The following is an 18,916-nucleotide window of genomic DNA, read 5'->3' as shown; positions in this document are numbered from 1 at the left end:
CACCATAACGTTTGAAATTACCGTTTCGCAATCTAGTAGCCCATGACGTGTCCTGCTGATCTGGAAAATTCTGATTTTTGTTTGACGTTACACCTGCTTTAGCAGATCACCTTTGAAGCTTTATGGACAAAAGACATGAAATATATTTTCCGCTTTTTAGAAGTGGTATTTGTATTTCATTTTCAATTCCGAGTACCATACTTTGAGTTCTAATTACTTTCAGCTCTTTTTTCTGCAGAACATACATGTTGATGCAGAAAAGCAAGTGTAGGCCTAGTAATACCTCTATTTTCCGAAAGTTAAGCTACACTAAATACAAATTTTACGATCCATAATATTTGGTATTATAACGTATACTAAGGAAAGGAAAGAAAAGGACGTAGTTTATTTTTGTCCTCGATGTCTTTTGCGGCATATACACCGACTCATGATACACATACACACGATCTGCGCATATGCATACCATGGGTGCATGATGTGCATTAGGGTTATGACTAGAAAAAAAAATTCAAAATTTTGTGTGACCTGTAGTCACAAACGATGAACTTTTGTGTCCTGATTGCAAAAATACCAAAAGTTAAGACTGGTTAAACAAAAACCTCCCGCACAAAAATTTTCAAGTTTTCACGGTATGAAGGATAGGCTTTTTTTGCAGATACAGACTATATAATATATATACCGACTGATTTGAATTTAACTGACACAATTCCAATTACGAAGATTTAAAATAGTATTTTGGTAAATTTTGATCGCTCATATTGAATTATTCCTATCGTTTTCTTGCTTACAATCAAAATTAAATAATTAATAAATAATTAATAATTTCGATTTTAGATGTAGACTGTATAGATCGTATAATTTCAATTTGTTTGACACAAATCGTACTGGTTGTTCGAAAAGGCGAAAGTAGAACAACTTGACATATTTTCAGCGGTCTAGAAAACCGATTAGAGGAATATGATGAAAATTTGAAAATGTCATATCATATGTGACTCAGCATCTGTTGATACTGGGCGGCGGAATGGTGTTGTTGTGAAACTGCAAATTGCAATGATGAGCTAGGGTTTTCATAAACCACAATACATTGGTTGCCAACATAATATTATCGATTCTTAAAGCATATATCAGAGTTCTTCAATCCAACATCCTCAACAAATCCAACTCTCTGCTACAAATTTGAAGATGATATGGTGAAACACTACGAAAACTTGGTACAATCCATCAAGCCAGGATTTCAAATGAAAATATTAGAAAACCGAGGATGGAGGGATGATTTTAAGTTTATCTATGTGCTGTGAAGAGCATGCCGCTCTTTCAGAGAAAATAGTAGATTACCAGTAATCAAATGGCGTAAACTTCCATCTCTACGCAATGCGAGATGGAGCTCAGGGGCTATAATTCCGTACTTCCAAGTCCCCAGATGGAGAATAACTTATTCCTCGCAAATGCGTGTCAGGAAGCCTGGTATTCTAACCAGATGTCTATAGATGGAATATACTGGAGCCCGACCGTTTATCGGTTCGCCGATAATATCGGGACGATATCACACTTTGAAAGAATTATCGGTATCAGCCATTGAAGCTGAAAAATTATCGGCAATTTTCGTGACGTCACAACATGGCAGTAGGAAGTCAGAAAACTAGAATCTTTGACGGCTAGACTGAGAACATAGATATTTGTCACATAGCTTACACTTAACAGGTGTCCAGATGTAGCCTTTCTAGTTTATTTAATGTTAAAATATAACAATAGCTGTAAAGATGTTCAAATAAATGCTCTGAAGCTTTGAAAATGTGCTTATGTATATCCTACTTCTTTTGAATATCGGCTGAATGTATTGGGGTTCTCGGTCAGGGTGTGAGATATCGGTTTTATTGGTATCGACCCAATAATCCAACATCGATCGGGCTCTAGAGTATACCAAAGATTATTTGCTGCTATTTTTGCGCTCGAATGTCCTGCAGCGATAAAGTGCCTTAAAATCCCATTGGAAGTCGGATATTTCCGTTGTAGATGTCCCTGGCACTAACATAATAACAGAAAGAGAAGTCAAATTGACGGATGAAGTTTACCAGAAGTACAAAAGGACATATATATGAAAAATAAATTTGTAGTAAAGAATACCTTTGAATTGTAAAATGTTTCTATATTTGGACCAGTGTCGAAAATTGAAGTTGGTTTGTGCGTGACATTTTTTTCGATTTGAACAAAGTGATTATATTTTTTTAAATTTATACCAAAATGCTCATTAATTCCTGCTACGGGCGAATTTTATTTTTTTCTAGTCATAACCCTAATGTGCATATGCCACTGGACAAGGAAGTGCAGATATTGCCTTTTACGGCGAAGTGTTGAAACTGTATCCGATACAACTTCTCAGTATTGCTCTTCACCTAAACTTTTGGCCTTATTATAAGGGGTAGGGCGCCATGCCACGATATTCTCTAAAACAGGGGTCGCCAACTCAAAATATGTCGCGGGCCGCATGACTTTGATATCGAGATTAACATAGCCAACGCAGCGTATGATAACTCTACGTAAGTACAATGCTGTGCTCTCTTACATGGGCGATGGGCATAGTAACCACAAAATGAATAATATTTTATTGATCAAACACAAATACAACAGAAATTATCATGCTCATCAATTTGATTATATTTTGAACTATGAGCTGCTCACAATACCCGACAACACTCTGTAGCAACTAAAACAGGGGTTGCCAACCTTTTTGCTATTCACGGCCGCATTTCGATTACTCATGTATGCCCGCGGCCGCATTCCGGTGCATTGTGGTAATAATCAAACTGGTGCCAAATATCCACATTAAACTCACCATATCCGTTGCTGGTACACTCTGGACAAATCTATTTACTCATATCGGCTTACTATGGGCACCGAGATCGTAAATATAGTCATGTTGTGAAGAGCAACAGGGATTCGTACTGCAGTCAAATTTTTTCATGTTCATGAGTGAATTTCGTCATTTAATATTAGTATAGTTTCACATATTATTATCAAATATCCATCCTTTCTCGGCCCATGTGACCAGATTTACCGGTAGACTTTATTCAGGGGGTATCTTCAAAAACTTGGAGAAGTTATTAATGCTGTGGTGCATCTTTGGGTGGGCCAATCCCCATTAGTCCCCTATGTTGCATGAAGTTATTTCTTGACCTCTCATTACAATTGTCGTTATAGTGGAAATATATTGGATTGGTCCAAACGCAGGCCTACCAGAAAAAATTAATTCGGGATGAGAAGAACACGATTAAGAATTGGTATTTCTTTATGGGGCGTATCATTTTTCTCTGCTGTTCGCATCTGTATTGTGGGACTCAGATTACAAAGGACACTGCTGTATTAGAATCCAAAATCAGCTCGCATTGAAGCGCGCATAGCGCGAAGAAAATTTCAAGAATAATTCAAACCTTTCATTAGTTAGGGAGTCAATTCGTAAATTCAATTTGCATAATATTGACAGCCGCCCACACATCCTAATTGAATTGAGTGTCGACGGCCGCATAATTTTTATTTCTCCATAGAATGATATTACTACGCCGAACCGAAGGAAAAGTGATATTGGGCACAGTGGAATGGCTTACTTTGAACAACAACAACAATATGTTTAAACTGAAATCAATTTCGGCATTTCGAAATGGTTTACTGAGCTTTCTTCCAAAATTTCTCCAAATCAGGCTGCGGGCCGCAAAATATGACCTCGCGGGCCGCATGCGGTCCGCGGGCCGCGTGTTGGTGACCCCTGCTCTAAAACGAGGTCTTCTACTAAACAAGGATTAGTATCGCATTTTCGTATCAATAATATAATTTGCATCCCATGATGCAAAAGCAAAATAATGCTTATTCTGTCGAAAATTGATTATCTCTTGGGATGCACCAATACGAAGCAAGCTCTCTGCACCTTCCGCATAGCTCAATTTGCAGCTTTTGACAGTCCATGCGAACGAATTAGGACTGTTTTCAAAACTACTTACTTACCTGAGTAAATTCAATGTCAGTCAATTCTACTTCTACGTCAAGTAGTTTTAGGTTGCTTATTGAAAAAGTACTTCTACTCGTACTTGAGTAGATTTTTTTCCGCTACTTCTACTTCTACTTGAGTAGCTTTCTTGAATACTTTGATCACCTCTGTTGAAAACTTTGGATCCCATGTATCACACTCACAGCAAGTCATTCGTGGTTTATGGAAGAAATGCTTCATTCCTTCTCATACGTGTAAGAGCCAATTTTGTTCTCAGCTTTATGTAAGACACGGATTGCATTAAAGTGCGGCACAAAGATTATTTTCGTCCGCACCATCGTGATGTCGTATCGTTGGATATGCTAAGGTACCGAAAGGAGTCATTACCGTGCTGCACATACTAGTTTTGCAAGCAAATGCTTGGTATGAAAGGCATGATCAACAATAGGTCGCAGATATGGTTGCATTTAAGACATAAATCAATTTCAAACAAATATGTTTAAAACAAGGCCCTTGTTAACGGGTAGAGGCCGCACACTTTTCCACTCGTCCGCGCTGGAATCGACATTCATTAAGATCCATCAACCACGCTTATGCCAGCAGAAGGAACGTTTGCTTCAGCTAAAAATTGGCCACTAGCTGCGCTCGCGATTTGTCTGCACTTGATGTTGTTTTGTTTCCATGACGTCACAATTGGCTGTAAGCAATGTAGTTATATACAAGTTTTTGAAATTCTCTTTATGCCGACGATTACCCCTGAAGAGTGTTGGCTCGAAAAGCTTCGGGTTATAATATATTTGTAATATGAATACATTATTAAAATGTATATCACTTGAATATACAGGGTAAACATAGCTCTGCTGATGAAATATCTACGTACTATAGCTGTTGAACCGACTATTCTGAGGTTTCCAACCATCCCATATCGTATACGTCGGCTATGTCGGGTGGTAATCGTCCGTAGGCTCATGCAACATGTTTTATGGAGAGTATTTACACAATTATGGCATGATTATACCACTTTAAAAAGACACAATTTTTTTAAAGGGCATTCGTTTAAAACACTGTTTCACTGCTTAAAACATGTTTTAAACAAAGTGTTTTGAACAACCATTTGCTTTCAATGCAACCCTAGTCGCAGACATAAAATTCAATCGGATTGAATGTGATTTAAAAAGGATCATCGTTCCGGTCCCTGCTTACATGACATTAGAACTAGTTAAGAAAATTATCAATAAAGGGGCCCTGACATGATTCTATATTAGTGCACTCCGTGACATAATGTATTGTATTGTACTTCCCAACCGAAACGTCGGGAGGCACCCAAAACAATAAAAAATGTTTCTTATAAATTAGTTTTTATTTTAAATGCAATCCTAACTACTATTCAGGGTTGTAACCAAGCCACAAGGATCCGCGTCCCACTTCTATGGTTTTGATTCGAGACATAAGTCGAGTCATGTTTAATTCACCACCGAGTCAAATCCGAGCTCAAGTTTGAGAGCATAGGATCGGGTCCAAATCGTAGAAGTGACAGTCCAACTTCCAGTTATTATGTTCAGTTTCGAGTGAAGGTCGTGGCCAACCAACTTTTTACAGCTCTGCTTGGGTGATATCGACTGTCCCGCATTCGTGTTATACTAATTTCTTATTGCCTGTTTCTGGACCTATTTTTTAATTACCAATACTGATAGGCGAAATAAGAATAACACTGGGGAGCAATTTTAAACAAAAATATGTTGACATTGATTTAGCATTTGATTTAGGCTAATTTTGGTGTACTGATTCCTAAAACGCCGCTGGTTTTCTTCTAACACGTCAAGTTTTTGCTTTACGACATATGCCCAAAATTTGCAAATTTTCACGATATTGACCATGTTGCTTTTCCATACGTCATTTAAAATCCACACTTCAATCATATAAGTTATATAGCCAAGAGTTCAATGGAATGATTTAGGGAAAATGTACTGCTATCGATCTAGCTAGGCCGATGCTTACGCCCATTTTCGCTTAGAAGATGCAACCATCCACCGCACTATAATCTTTCCTGTCCTGTCATTACAAAAATTATGGCTGGTGCATTTGCTGGTTCATAAATTCTGGAACTCATCACAGATTAGCATTTCACTGGGTCAATATCAGATATGGAAGAAATGCTTGGTTATAACTTGAAAATGTTGCTTGAGAATACATGGACGCAGAATTGTGTCGAAATTGCTCATAAGCTATTATAGAAGCTTCAGCGAACTCGTCTGCAAGATATGCAAGCATCAAAATACAAAGCATTTCGGCAAGAACATCTCGCTAACTTTCTGGAAGACCCTGGCGTAATCCACGATGAGCAAATAGAAAGTTTCCCCAAATATCTGAAGGTGATAGGGGAAATATACCAGAGTAGATTGGAGCTTACATATGTTAGTTGACTGTTGCTCGAGTATCATGCTAGACAATCCTCTAAGTTAAAAGTTATTAGCATAAATCTGTTCCCTGAAACACACCTTAGTTGTTCCACAGAAGCAATGCCAGTTTAAATCAATCAAATAGAGCAGTAGAAATGTTTACTTGAAGACTAATGAGTTACTTTCGTTAGCTTGTGGTTCTTGAAACGTTTCATGTAATAAACACAAAATATTAAAAGCGGTACTTTATGTGGATGACGAGACACTGTGGTGCGTGACTCAGACTAACCCAAAAACTTGACATGATAGAGAAAATTCGAAGTCATTTTCGAATTCAGCGCCCGAAAGTTAGGCAAAAAACAACTGTCACATCGAAGTCAACAAAAATTGTGTTCCTCAGTGTAATGATGATAATTTTAATATTCTTGGTTAAAATGAAATGGTGGTCTTGGTCTTCCTGATATCGAGTCTTGTGGAATTATCCGAATACAAATTGAGTCGAGTCAATCACGACTCGAACGGGACTTGAATGATTACAAACCTGCTACAATGACCCAGCTAGAAACTCGGGAGAAACTTCAAAGTTATAGTGAATTCTGATATTCTTGTCATACGATGGAAAATCAAAAATGTCAACGTTGAATGAATATAGTCGTCTCCACGCTTAGTTTCGGGGTCGGGGTCGTGCTGTACTGATTTTAATGTGAACGCGCGCTCCTCATCCTGGGTGGCGGATCATTTCATCGCGGAGACGCAGGACTAAAAGCTCATCAAGCACCGCAGTTTACCCGCGACTCCAACGTTAGACAAGTCATGAGTATAGATCGGGTGCTTGTCAATTTTACTGATTTAACGTACACTGCAAATACATATGGAGGCTACTTATCGGAATCATGACAAATATTATTCCATGATTCATGCATTGATTTTATGTTCCGGCCGCGTTCTATTCTTCGAAAATATTATTAAAATTAACGGTAAACTTAACATCAATTTATATTGTTGAGGTCGCGGCTATATAGCTGGGCCAAATAAAATCGTAATATGACCCTATTAGTAAGATGTATGTATACTTATCATTGAAACGCCTTCGCATCAATCACCATCAGTCGAATATTCAACATCGCTAAATACAGAAATTTTCATCAATATAATTGCCTGACGGCTGGGTATTTCCCACTACACTCCTGATATGTATCTACAAGGATTGGATGATTTGACTCGTTTTCCGCCGTTGGATTTGGTACAGAATTTACCACGAGAAAAGTCCGTCTATACATGATTTACGCCCTACGCTCTGGCGGAAATCGGTGGAATACTCAATTTTCGCTCGCAATGCGTATGCAACTGGGCTTGGACACAAGAAGGCAAATATGAACTATACCTGCTCACCACTGACGTGCGGTCAGGGGAGTCATGTGAGTCAGTGCATCACCTTTCATCAGGACGGATAAAAGAATATTGTGAAGAACCGTCAATGATTATATTATTGCTATTTCTCGTTGATGTTCATGCATAACTAAATTTGAACATCTTTTCAACTAACAACACCAATTTACATATTTATTGTTCAAAAATACAGCGAGAAAGGGAGGTGACTAGTCGTAGGGTAACTCACGTTGAATGATTCCATTCATCATAAACAGCTCAGAATTTATAATAACCGGTATCAATCAAATGATATTGTCGCACTGATTCCGAAAATGCAAAACTTAACAATATCAGGGCACGAGCCAGAACCCTCACAAATTCGCCAAGGAATCTGAAATTCTACTTTAATACGGACAATGAGAGTGCGGAGAAATAATAGCCATGTGAGTTACAGGCGAATCTGCCTCACTCGCGATTCGCTAACAGTTGGAAAATCGCGGCACAGTGAAACGCGCTATTGATTTTCGAAACCGACAGCGTTATATGAATCGTAGAGTTGCGACGGCCAATTTGTAATGCGAGACAAATACATTCCCTTACTAATGTACCTGTAATGTATTTACCATCCATACCTAGGATAGATGTGATACCGATAGATCAAAAATTACAAAATGTTCAGCCGATTACAGCAGATCTTTTGCTGGCTCAAAACGTAGATCTGCCTAAGCTCTACCTACTACGGATATATATATGAATATTCGTCTTTTCAAAAATATTTATGAACGTTGAAAATTTATTGGTCGAACGTATCAACGGCCCCCACCGGTGGGTCCAAATGCACACGACCCGGAGACCTTTGAGACATACGCTGAAAAACAACTCAGATGTTACAAATGTACTTGCTGTGTACTATAATCTTAACTACAGCAAGTCCAAGAAGACTATTTGGTCGCCACCTTGCAAATATAGAATAAATATTAACTCAAATATTTGCAGAGAATGACGCTTCGACTTAGGCTCGAACTTACACTTTTGAGGGTAGGCCTACATATACATATTGCCCGTAAGTCGACATTTTAATTTCCTAATATCTCGTTATAGCGATAAAAGACCACAGGCCATCATCACATACAGCCTACACTATACACTACACACACTACACTACACTATACACTATACATAGTTAGCAAAACCGAAAATAAACTAATGTGTATTTTTCTCTTAATTTTATCGCGTTCTCGTCAGGGAGTCCAAGAACTACTTTCACGGGATTCATGAAGGGTAAATGTTGAAATTAAAACTACATGAAACTACATTGTAATTTAAAGTGTCAGTCCATATTTGCACATAGCACATGACTCATTCGACAGTTTGACCCATTTTAGTCATCTTGAGATATAGCTTTAGACTTTTTTTCTAAACCTTGATTGTGCAGTTGAAAAAATCTCCAATGTGGATCAGCGGCTTTACGCAATCCTCTCCCAAAATACGGTACTGCGCTAAAATAGGGTTAAGATAAATTCTGCTAAACACCTGTTCCTTATCTAACAGCATGGTGATGCGGAAATTTGAATATGCTAACATGTTATGAGTCTCGTACAATAATTTTGATACACCCACCGAAGGCTCACATTGATCGAAATATTAGCAAAATTACAGATTCACCGAATAACTCACCCAATGAACACGTAACCGCCATAAACAATGAAGTCATTCTCAATATTGCGACTAGCAATGAACCTGCATACATCCTGTCCGTCCTAAAGTATGTGCCCTGGTAAAAGTTACTGCTAAAAAAACTTGTCGAACGAGGAAGTAAAATGTTGAACCAGTACGCAAAATACACGCGTTCACTGGTCATGAGTTGTAAATAAATATGCGCAAAACGTCTACGAATGTACTGTTTATAGAAGTGGATTTCATGCTGTGAATCATAAATACAGCGCAGTTGTTACCTGGAACACACTGCATTACTTGTATCCTGGCTGCAACGTGTGGCATCCCGGGGTTTCCAGAATGTTATATGTTTACCGTTCAGAAATTACGTTGCGCGTGGTATGGCTGAATACCGCGTGTGGAGACCAGAGGTGGTCAGTAACGAAGTACTTCTACTTTTTTGAAGTACTCAAGTAGTTATCATCTACTTCTGGTACTTATTCAAGTAGATCTGAATTTAACTACTTCTACTTCTACTTCATAATATTTTGTGATCTACTTACTTACTTTTCGCTATTTTCAGTTTGTCAAGTAGAAGTAGTTTAATCTTCCAATCAGGAAGATAGCCTGAGAAATTTCGGGGCTGTTTTCCCAGAGTATCGACATTTAATTTTCATAAAAGTCGAGTTAGGCTTGAAATTTTGGTCGCGCTTCGCGCGCAGTGGATGCGGTGTATCCAGTATCATTTCACGAAAGTATCGGTGAATATAATATCGGTAGCGGGTGGGCGTGGTCCCGTTCACACCGCATTGTCACCCTTCCCCGTATCAAATATTTCATCACAGTTTATATGGCTTATCATAATGTTTGAAACTGATGTTTCGCAATCTAGCATTGACTTATATCGTATAATCCAGCTGTCCATGGCGTGTCCTAATCTGGAAAATTGGACTCTGACTTTTTTGTTAGTTTTAGTGCTATTTTTGGAATACCGCCTTTGAAACTTTCTGGACTAAAGACATTAAATACATGTTTCGTTTTTAGATTTATATTTCACTTTCAATTCCCAGTACCATATATTTGATTTCTAATTAATATCAGTTCTTTTGTCTGGATAACGTACATGTTGAAGTATAAAAGCAAGTGTAGTAATGCCTTAAACTTCCAGAAATAAAGCTACACAATATGGCATTTTTACGGTCCATTATATTTTTTACCACACACCATCTCCGTATTGCTCTTCGACTAAGCTACGGGCCTTATAATATGGGGGAGTGTGCAATATCATGATATTTTCTAAAACGTGCTGTTTGAGTAAACGGAGGATTAGTATCGCATTTCCATATCAATACTATCATTTTCATCCCATGATGTGGACGAATTCTTATCATTATGCTATCGAAAATTGGATACCTGCTGGTATGCATCAATATCAATCAAGCTCGTCACCTTTCGCATAGCTCAATTTGCAGCTTTTAAAATCCATGTGAACGAATTAGGATCGTATTCACAACTACTTACTTACTTGAGCACCTTTAAAGTCAGTCAATTCTACTTCTACTTCAAGTAATTTTAGGTTGCTCATGGAAGAAGTACTTCTACTCGTACTTGAGTAGATTTTTTCGTCGCTACTTCTGCTTCTACTTGAGTAGCTTTCTTGACTACTTCGACCACCTCTGGTGGAGACTGGAGAATGGAGATATTGATTAGAGAGTTGGCTGAGAGCGTGGCTGAAGCTGGATGTGAGTGAGTATCTCTCTGTGTTTGGTAGCTTGAAGTATGAGTAGCAGGGGACAGCAGCACGGAGTATAGTTGTAGCATTAGGCAGTTAGGGTGTGAAGTGAAGTAGCATGTAGCTGGCATTGTATTTGTAGGCTTGAGGTGGATGTAGCCTATCCTGTCGGAATCATTGTTCTGATAGATTGACTGGGGCATGGAAAGATCATTGACGATACTGCGCTAGCATCTGGGAGTGATATTGTCCCGTGGTTAGTCCTTCGCCTGTAGATGGAAAGGCTGCTGCTGGTGTAGGTTTGGGCCTAGCTGTCGGAATACGGTTTGTGTGAACTTGTGTGCTGTGTCTAGGCCTGTGTCTCGTATTGCTATGGTCGTCAGTGTACGCTATCAGTTTGTATGTATCGCTAGGTATTGTGAGTATATGAGTCGGGTGCAGTGGTTCCCAAACTTTTTGCATTCATTCCCCACTTGAGATTTATTCCGAGCCTTCATTCCCCACCAGGGCCGTAAACGCGCGAAGCGCGAAAAATTTATATAATTCATATTTGAATATGTCAATATGATCGGGAATTGCATATATTTTGCTATCAATTTTTCATCCTCTCTCTGCTCACGTTATCAGATTTACCGGTAGAACTGAGTGAGGTGTGTTGAAAAAGGTAAGACCATTCGGCGCCAGCAATTTAGCCGACTACGGACAATTAAACATAAATGTATATTGTATATGTATCGAAGTTTTCGGTCACCACAAGGGCATTCCTTCTCGTCCAAGGTCTTCTCGCTGCTGACCTTTCTGGAACACTTCTCGGAGTCGCATGTCACATGGCCTATAACTTCATATGTCTTGGTGCGTCGTGGCGCAGTAATGGCCGACGCCGAAGTCTCCATTTCTATAAATTCTACGTATTTTCGTGGGGGAAAGTTGCCAATAATCAAAATATCAGGCAATATTCAATCGCGCGCCCAGCGCAAAAAAAACTTGAATAGGTGATATAAATTTCCAAAAAAATAGGCCTACTCTATAATTTATGTTAATTCACGAAATCGTTTTTGGCCCCTTCGAGCGCACCTTTCCCGAATTGGGGGGTTTGGGGTGCAGCAGTTACGATCCAGTTCCCCACTACCCAACACTTTTGTCATCACAGAGCAGCTATAGTTGCTGGTTTGACTACACAAGACACACAACCACACCAGTACGGAAGACATTCGCCTATAACTGCAACGTAAAACGTATTGTGAATCGAACCCAGTATCGCTCAAAATTTTGCGAAACCGTTATTTCACGTCAAACTATTCGTGCTGGACGCGTTTGTGACGCCATGATTGGCTATCCAGAGTTAGAAATGAGGTCTTGTGAACACAGCGCAATCGAATTTTCGATACACACATTCCTGAGTAGTTAAATGGTGGCGGCAATTGCGCATGTGTCTCCGTGAATATGAAGACTGTCCTGTAGATAATTTTGAACAAACGCGTCTATTCCCCACCAGAAACCATTGAATTCCCCACCGTTTGGGAACCACTGGTCTAGTGAGAAACGCCGTTGTGAGTACTGTCTCGTGGAATATAATCTTAATATAACCGTGGACTGGTGTACCGTGTTAGGCGTTTCGTGTTACGAGCGCGCAGGGCAGGCGGTGATCGCAGAAAGACGAGTTCCCGATCCCAGTAACACGACAGCTTCCCTGTTAGGGGGAGATGTGGTACCAATGGATCAAAAATTGCAAAATAATCTCTGGCCCTCAAATCTTTAGCCGAGAATAGCAGATCTTTTGCTGTCTCAACACTACGATACAAGCTCTACCTATCGTGCACATTTACATGAATATCCGCCTTTTTAACAAATATTTATAAACGTTTAAAATTTGTTGCTCGAACGTGTCATCGGTCCCCACCCGGTGGGTCCAAAGGCACACGACCATGGGACCTATGAGACATACGCTCAAAAACTCAAATTTGTTAACTTGTTTTTTTTTGTGTACTATAAGCTAAGCTACAGCAAGTCAATGAAGAATGTTTCGTCGCGACCTTCAAGAATAAAATAGATTGTATCAACTTAAATGTTGGCATAAAATCATGTTTTGATTCACGCCTAAACTTACAAAATTAATGCCACATACATATTACCCGCTAATCGATATTTTAACTTTCAAATGCATCGTAATAGCGATAAAACACCACAGGGAACTATGATATACAGCCCATATATATGTGGGATAGTTTCTGCTGTTAAGTGATTAGTTGGTCCATCTATTTTGCTTGATTTGGCTATGGTACCGTAGGTCCCCCATCCCATAAATATTGTAATTGACTTGAAAATAGTCCACTAGAGGATGGTATTGATTCAAAAAATATGTGCCATTATATACCCTGATACAAGCCCTATACTTCACATCAAAAATTATGGCGGTTTTGTTAGTCTGAAAGGTGCTATAGAAAAATGCAAATGTCGATCCAAATTTACTTTACACCCCCTAAAACGTAAATCATTTGTCACAGACCCCATAACTCACGCATAAGTCGAATTTTTTTGCATGTGAGGAAAGATTCTGTCAGCATGTAATTGTAGACAAATTCACGGAGTGTCATCATTGAGAATTTTTCAAGTATTTTCGGTCCCAGTGATCCATCGGTACCACATCTCCCCTGCGTAACGCCGTATCAGGGTCGCTACAAACGTAACACAGCAGGCACTTGCCACACTGATTTGATTCCTGTAGCTATATTGGAAAACGAATCCGTAATATTTTTACAACTCGGCATTTCATATCATATTTATTATTGAATGAGCACGTTTAACTCTATATGACACTTCACATTCGCGCTATCGGCCGTTACCAATGAAGCACGGAATCCGACATGTTCAAGCATTACGATAAGTAACCCAAGGTTTGGGAAAAATTGCAACTATATTTCAACAAACATATGTATAAACTCAATTCATTCATCTTTCTTCAGGCATCTATGAGATTCCTAAACTAGGCTAATACTGGCAGATCCGGCCTACCAATTATTACCATGGCCATTCAATATTATAAGAACATGCTGTGCTATAGCAGTCAGTTTATTTAGTTTTCGTAATCGTTAATTTTAGTGTGAAAAGTACTTTATTTGCAAAGTATATCACTATCCTTTGAACGTGGTTATTTCAATGAAGCCGACTGATTTTCCAGCTAATCCGAATCATATCATTTTTTTTTATTTACTGGCGATGTCTTCATGCAAACTTCGCTATAGGCCCTTGTCAAGATCGAAACAAGTGGAAAAGACATGCCTCTTCAGGCATACCTGGAACACGATTTTGGTCATGTCGGTGTCTGAACTTGGTCACAGTAAATACTATTATTTCAAAAATGACTGACACTTTAATTTGGAAGAAAACGTCGTCGGCTGGTTGGAATTTATTCAAATTTGGTGTGCATCGTTTTTTTAGGCAACCTGACGATTTGAGAAAATTACATCCAGCATTGCAATTCACGTCTGAAAAAGAAATTAACAACCCGCTGGCATTCCTTGACGTTCTTGTGGAGAAACGGGTCGGCCAATTCCTTACCTCCGTTTACAGGAAGCCCACGTTTTCGGGTCATGACCTTCGATGGAGCTCTTTCAGCCCAAAAAGTCGTAAAATCCATTTAATCGGCACCTTGGTCCACCGGGCGTTGATAATTTGTTCCCAGGTCAAATTGAATAGTGAACTTGAGTACATCCGTAAAATTTTCATTGAGAACGGATACCCGGAGTATGTCATCAAGGGGACAATAAATAATAAGTAAAGTCATCGGAATGATACCAAAACAAATGAAACACCCGAAGAAGTCTCTCGTGAAAGTAGGGATGTGTACATTCATCTACCTTGGATTGACCCGGTTTCTTATCGATTTGAGAAACAGATAACTTCAGCAGTCTATCGCTGTCATCCAGCGGTGAAAACCAATGTTGTTTTTACCACGATACCAATGTTTCCTGCAGCCCGAAAGGACGTTCTCCCGGCTTTACAACAAAGTAACGTCATTTATGAATTCAAGTGCCACTGCGATTGTCGGTACGTAGGGAGATCTTCCAAACGGTTGCAGGACCGTATTAAAGAACATATCCCACCGTCTGTCAAATCTTATATCTCGAAATCGCAACATAATAATCCGCTTGTTCTCGCGAACATAACCAGGCTATGGGTCAAAAAACTTCTATCGGCAAACATTTACTAGAAAATCATACATGTGCTGCTAACTATCACGAGGACATTTTCTCTATATTGGCTAAGGGTCGCCATTTATTTCATTTGTCTGTTCTTGAGTTCACCATCATCACTATGAGTGAACCTAGTCTATGCCAACAGAAAGAATTTGTGTATCATTTGAAAATCGCGCATTAACTTGTTTTGCTTCGCTATCTCCATGCCAACGCTTCAGTTCTCTCGTTTTCGTAACTTTGTATATTTTCTGTGTGACGTCACAATTAGCGATATATATTGTTGTTGAACATAGTGATTCGAATTCTCGCAATATTGCTGACGATTTCCCTTGACGAGGATCAGCAGAAAAGCTTCGGGAATAAATATGAATATTTTATTCAAATAAATCGGAGATTTAGGTCCATGAACTCTTTAACTGACGTCGCGGGCCGGAATAAAACCTTCAGAGCACTCGCGGGCCTACCAAAATGGTACCTCAAAATCCACACCCTTGTTTTTCATTGGTTGAAATTTATTGTATTTCAACTGCGGGCCACTATATGCATGGGGCAGCATAAAAAAATCAACACTAAACGAGCATACACCTTTACTTGCTTTGTTACTAAAGTTTCTTCGAATATTTTTAGTGACTCTCTGCTGCGAGCTTGACCCGCAAGCACACAACATCAAGAGAGAAATACGCTACATGTAGGTCGTCAGCGAATGATGCTTAGTCAACCAATCAATGCAATTGATATCTTTGTCTAATGTAAATAATCAACACGCGGACGGGGTCAATCTTTATTTCATATGTTTTTGTATCATAAAAACCAAATCCGTGCGATTTGGGTGTTGGCTACTGCTGTATGACTTGTTGACGGGGTAACATCGGTAGCAAGTTTTACACTCTGCTCAATACGAACGTAGCAATACTCAGACGCCGAATTCCTTTTCTGGTCTGGCCTAGACCGTCAAGGCGTAAGCTTATATACCCTTGCAAGTCCTCGTCGAAATATTTGTCAAAGCTACGGGAGATATTGATTTTATTGGATTATTATATCATTTGATAATCCCAGTTGATACACCTGGTGACGTTTAAAATGCCAATATGAACTTCAGCATTTGGCATTATATAGCCCGAGTATTCGCTAGGTATCATGTGTACATTAATATAGGCTATCACTGCACTGGAATGTAGGGTTGGAATTAGCAATATGACGTCATAAGGTTTGGGTTCGCGTTAACACAGAACATTTCAAAAATGTTCGCGTTCACACGAACTGAACCTTTCAGAGGTTCACACCATCCCGAATATCTACCGTGGTGATTTGTTTGCGACTCTCCCTATATCCGCACAATGGGTGGCGATGAAAAGGAGGAATAAAACTGATGTCTTGCAATTATATATCAATAGAAGACATACCAGCAGTTGAGGAAGTAAAATACTTACGAGTTTACGAATCAAGAGAAAGGCACACTTAGAATAGCGTAATGTCATGAGGGGAAACAAAAATTCTGGATCGCGTATCTGCGTATATAAGTATAGGTAAATCCGATGTTGGCAAAAATATTCCACCACGATTTTATCCCCCAAACAGTCAGGGAGCCTATATGTGTTTTTTATAGCTGGTAATATCTAATATTAATTAGGGCATCCCGTTGCATAGGGATGTTACTCGTATGAAAGCTATCATATATATCTTGAAACGACTCTGCGCATGACGCTAGCAAGCAGCTGTGTAGGCTATATGGCAGTGTTGGGGTGACTCGAGTCAAATTTTTCGTATGACTTGACTTGACTCGAGTCACTTTGCAAAAATGACTTGACCTGATTCGACGCTTCTTAAATGCGGATTAACTCGTGACTCAAAGCAAAATTTACGAGTCCATTTCAAGTCATCAAGTATTCGGTGTCGACTGAATCGTTGTTTACGGAATAAGTTATACGCTGGTGTAACCAGTGACAGAATGCAATAACTTAATGGTTGTGCGTGTTACGGAGACTCCGTTGTTATATCACAAATATATTGATCGATAACGCGGTGATCGGAGGTTTTACGTTACCTTGTCGAGAACTAGTGGTAAAGTGATCTAATAGCAATGTATCGCTGTTGTATAAACTGGTCACATTGCCCTGTGCTCGTAACTAAGCCTATTGTATGATTTAAATCGACGAATATCGTTTATACGTTTGTATTACTCGTCAACAATTAGTGCAGACTGAGATTGTATATCATGGTTTCGTTTTCTACCCTCTAGTGGGCTTGGCTGATAAATATAGACCGGGTCTATATCGTTACTTACGTAGATGAGCAGTTCTACGTATGATATAGCGATACAACGCCTTTTGCGTGCATATTCAACTCTATATTTATTCGTTCCTCGATTCAGAACATCTGTGGATTCAGTCTGTATCTAAAACAACTAGCAAAATGCAATGACTCTGAATCGCGCGTTTTAGTTTAAAAATTCAACTTGACTTGACTATAGTGACTTAACTTGACTTGACTCGACTTGAATCGAACGCTTTGACGTTCTTCCCACGTAGCCACAATAACAGGGGCACTTTTCGTACACTATATTACTTGTTTGAAGTGCAGGAAGTCTTCACTGTGTCTTAACACCTAGCCGACTAACCGCAGAAATCAATTGATTTTCAAAGCGGGTGAAATTAAGGAAAATTCAAGGTAGAAGGATATAAAAATCTTTCGTTGTTCGTTCGGTAACCTCGGCAAGATATTTATATCAGTCTAAAAATAGTTCATTGAACGCTTTCTTATTCAAAAGTTCATGCTGGTGACGTCATATTTTGTAATACAATTGTTGATATACAATGTTCTTTCCCATTCTCCACTAGTTGCTGACGAGCCCTGACCAGCATCAGCCGAAAATATTCGGTTTCATTTCAATATGAATAATTGAATATACTATTCAAATGAATCGTATTTTTTCGTAGATCCGTCTATGGCTAGTCTTCGTGCTAGTCTTCGCACAATTTGACCGCCAAATTCGTTAATCTAGTTATTTAGTAGGTGCACGTCATAAACGAAGGAACTGGAAGGAAGTGAGTCACTCTGTTCAGCAGAAAAATGTTTTTCAAACTTTTTGTTCATTAAATGCTTTTGTTTGTGACCAGCTTATGATCCTCCCTTGTATACCTTTTCGTACAGGTACAGCCGCGCATATTTAGGTGCACCCCAGGGTGACGGACCTAGGCTGTGGTCGAATTCTATGGAACCTTCGCATCCACAACAGTCTCGCAGTTTCGCAGGGAACTGATGGAAGGTATCGGACATTCCTGCTAATTATGAATTTGTAATAAGTGTCTCTTCTTTAACGAACGCAATTGTGGAAAAATCAGCTTCGATAATATGTTTACTTGAGGGGATCTATATACATCGCAACTGATGAAATTTTCCATACGCCATTGTTATATACTAATCTGGACCGAACTGTTAATGCAGGCAGTAAGAAAAGTGTTGCAAGATTGGCGTAAGACGTCATCAGAATTGGAATACAACCTCAGAAGAGTGAGTGGCTAGAACTGGTGAACTAAATCACTTTGCCACTGACTGTACCATTGAACTATAATGCCAGTGTTTC

At 39.2% G+C, this 18,916-nt stretch overlaps 1 protein-coding gene across 1 annotated transcript in view; it reads right to left on the bottom strand.

Annotated features, from left to right (window-relative positions):
* Nucleotides 1–18,916, bottom strand: part of LOC145459483 (integrin alpha-1-like) — a 75,864-nt gene that overhangs the window by 22,303 nt on the left and 34,645 nt on the right. The gene's annotated exons all lie outside the window — the stretch shown is intronic.

Source organism: Botryllus schlosseri, chromosome 16 (genome assembly GCF_051294905.1).
Source record: "Botryllus schlosseri isolate E-star chromosome 16, Bs_hap1, whole genome shotgun sequence".
NCBI lineage: Eukaryota > Metazoa > Chordata > Ascidiacea > Stolidobranchia > Styelidae > Botryllus > Botryllus schlosseri.
Note: the sequence above shows the minus strand (reverse complement) of the source record. Positions and strands in the feature narration are given on the sequence as shown.